Genomic DNA, 3,466 nt, shown 5'->3' on the forward strand with positions numbered 1-3,466 from the left:
GGGCCCTCTGGCGTCCAAAGCCAGTTCTTAACCAACGCGCCACTCGGCCGGCCCTGGCTGTCTTTTGAGGGGAGAGCTGATAGGATGTGCTGGTGAATTAGGTGTGAATGTGAGGACATTGTTACGAATGCCTCTCAGGTTTGGGACTGCTGATACCCAAGGAGGGTAAGACTGCTAAAGATGGAGAACGCAGGTTTTGGGGTGAAGATCGGGGTGTGGATACTAAGTAATTTAATCCTCAAAATAATCCTATAAGGTATGATGATTTTACTTTACAATTTGGGGAAACTGAGGCTCAGAGGGGGCAAAGGATGTGTGTGGTCAGTGGCTGTGCAGGAATTTGACTCCTGCTTATATTTACCTTGCTGCACTGCAGGACTCTGGACATAGGAGAGGTCCCACTGAACGCAGGCCCTGCTAGTGGTCATTGGGTGAGATGATTAAGCTCCAGCTATAAAATGGGACAGCAGTAGTCACCACATCATAGAAAAGTGAAGAATGATACCCTTACTTAGCTTAGTGCAACCAGGGCATACAGATGTCCACTGCTCCTCCTCCGAGGAGGGAACAAAGTGGGGACTTTCTCTCCCCTATCTCCAGTCCCCTGAGCTGTGGTCTGAGATCATAGAGGCCCACTCCAGACCATAGACTCCAACATTCTGATTCTAGGATATCTGACAGATGTGGTGCTGACTGGTGTGGCCAGACCCCTGGCCCAGGCCATGGAGGTCCTTGACTGTGACCCCTTCTGTTGTGTGGCAACCTCTCCTGTTCCTTGCAGGACCAAGTGAAGCCATAGAAACTGCTGGAGGGATAAGAGGTTTGGGCTATGGTTATCCTGAGCCCATCCCCACAGGTCCCAGGGGCCACCTTGGTGTACAAAATGTTGTGGCTCCAATGCAGGCTTGGTCTGGCTTGGCCAGTGGGCACCTGGCTGAATTTCTGCTGAGGGCCAGGGAGCAGCCTGCTCAGCCTTGGTTGCAGCTGGAGGTTGGATGATGGCCATGCAATGTTTAAGCAAAGCCCTCACTTGGTAGGCCCCAGCCCTGGTGCTGGTCATCTTGGGTGCTGGTTGGGTCCACTTGAAGCTCTCCAGTCTGGACTGATCCTGTGAGCAGAGCCCAAGAATGCATGAGTGACCCGCAGAGGGTTTCAGGCTGCTCTGTCCAGATGTGGGTCCAACCATGACAACTGCTTCTTCCTTGCTGTGGGACAAGTGACCCCAAAGTTTTCTGAGCTGCCTCTTGTGCCCTCCATGAGACAGAAGCAAAACCATAAAGCCTAAGAAGTGCTGCTTTCCAGTCTGCCTCTGTCACACTCTGCTCACTGCTTATCGACGCCTGGCAGCTCTGTCAGGAACAGGGCAGGATTCGGGCAGCTTGAGAGCCAGCTGTCAGCCCGGTGTCCTGGTATCTGGGTGCTTGTCTCCCGGTTGCATTACCCCAGTCACTGCCCTACAGCTGCTGCAGCCCTGGGGCCCCGTGTTCCTTCCCTTGGAGCAGGTGAGCCACTCTCTTCGGGCCTTTGGTAACATGTGGGGCATAGATTAGTTGCCCCACTGACCTCACAACCTTTGCCCAGGACTGGGGTGTGGCCTTGTGGGACCATTGGGCTGTGCTGGAAATTTTTATTCTGACCAGGAGCTGAGAGTTCGGAGCAGGGTGTGGAAACGAGGCAAGGCTTTTTCTCCGACTTCCTCCCACCTCTCCTGCTCTCTCCTGCCCCTGCTCATTTCCCACCCCCAGCACCGACCAGCTCTGTACAGCCCTTTGAGACACAGCTCATGTGCTGCCTGACCGCATCTGAGGCCCGTGTAATCAGATGTTTCTTTTGGCTGAGAGAAACTGGCCCACCTAACACAAACAGCTCCATTCCATGCCTAGGCACCTAGGACATAAACACCTGTCACAGGGCTATTTAGTGCTAATGAGAAACCCTTCTCTAGGCAGGGGCAGGAGGCTACCCCTGGGACAGCCTCAAGCTCTAGGCAGGGGACCGGCAATGCCTTTCACGTGTGATGGTTGCCTGTGCGGCAGCTTTCAGTGAAGGCTGCTTGTCCTCTCTTAGCATGAGCTGCTGGCCAGGAGGTGGCTGATCCATAGCCATTGCTGCCAGAGCATCCAACCTTTCAGAAACAGGAAGTCTGTGTCGGGGGAGGCAAGAGGGTGAGAGCACAGGCTCTGGAGGGAGACTCCCCTCAACTCTCGCTTTGGCCCAATGGCAAGCCCCCTTCCTCATCTGACTCATTTGCCTGGTAGTGCCTGGTAGTGCCTGAGAAATGAGAACAGCTTACTTCCTACCTCAAAGGGTTATTAGGAATTAAACCCGTCGAGGCAGTGCTTGCACGATGCAGGAGCCCAGGGATGTCAGGGTTAAGTGTGGGCCTTAGGTGTGCACCTGGCTCTGATACTTCCAACACCTGCCACAGCTGAGGTAGGAGTGTCCGTGACCGCTTGGAAGAACATCACTGGCCCATGTGGCTGGACTACAGTGGGCAAGGCAGTGGGAACAGCTTGAGGTCACAGGGGCCTGCGGGGGTCACGTCTTGTAGGGCCTGTGGGTCATGACAAGCGTGGTGAGAGCACCCAGTGTTTCAACAATTGCAATGACTTATGGTGTTCAGAAGTCACTCTGGCCTCTGTGGGGGAATGGCTAGAGGGATGAGGGGACACAGGCAGAGGCATGTGGCCTGGACTGCACGGTGGGAGGTGTAGGTGATTGGGACTGTACTGTATTTTGAAGAGGGCCTTGTGGGTTGGGTGGGGACTGGGGCAGGTATGAGAGAACAAGGAGCCAAGGACTCCTAGGTTTGGGACAAGAGTGCTTCTGTCTGCTGGGATGGGGTAGAGGGTTTAGCCCTGCTTTAAGCCCAGCAGACACCCAGGAGGAGCTAGCACTTGAAAGGTCCAAGGTCAGCAGTACGGATGGTGTGAAGTTAGCCAGGCAGTGTGGGGGTCAGAGGAGCCCTAATACCAGCCTGAGGACCCCCCCTACATTTAGAGTTCAGGAAGAGGGGAGGCAGCAAAGTGATGGAGAACTGGGCAGAAGGGACAACTCATTTGGCAATGTGGCAGTTGTTGGTGACTCTGAGAGCTGCTGTTTTAGTAGAGGCAAGAATGATTAGAAGAGGGTTCTGGAAAGGGAGGTGGACACAAAAGGAACAGAAAAATGGTTTGGTGGCTGGAGGAGGATACTGAAGGATTAAGGGTTTTTCAAAGGAGGGAGAGCAATGCATCTTCACCAGGGAAATAAGCTGGTAACAATGTCCTGGGAGGGCTGTACAGATGGCAGAGGACCCATCCCTGTCCACCTGAGCCCAAGTGAGCAGTGAGTGGTGTCCCTGCTCCCATTGAGGGCAGCGGATGGAGGGATATAACATCCCAAATTCTGGTTCCCTCCCTTGGCTAAAGGTGACAATCTCTCCTTGAACCTTTGGACACTTGTTAGTCTTTTATTTTATTTTTTT

The sequence above is a fragment of the Hipposideros armiger genome, unplaced genomic scaffold (genome assembly GCF_001890085.2).
Source record: "Hipposideros armiger isolate ML-2016 unplaced genomic scaffold, ASM189008v1 scaffold_75, whole genome shotgun sequence".
NCBI classification, from domain to species: domain Eukaryota; kingdom Metazoa; phylum Chordata; class Mammalia; order Chiroptera; family Hipposideridae; genus Hipposideros; species Hipposideros armiger.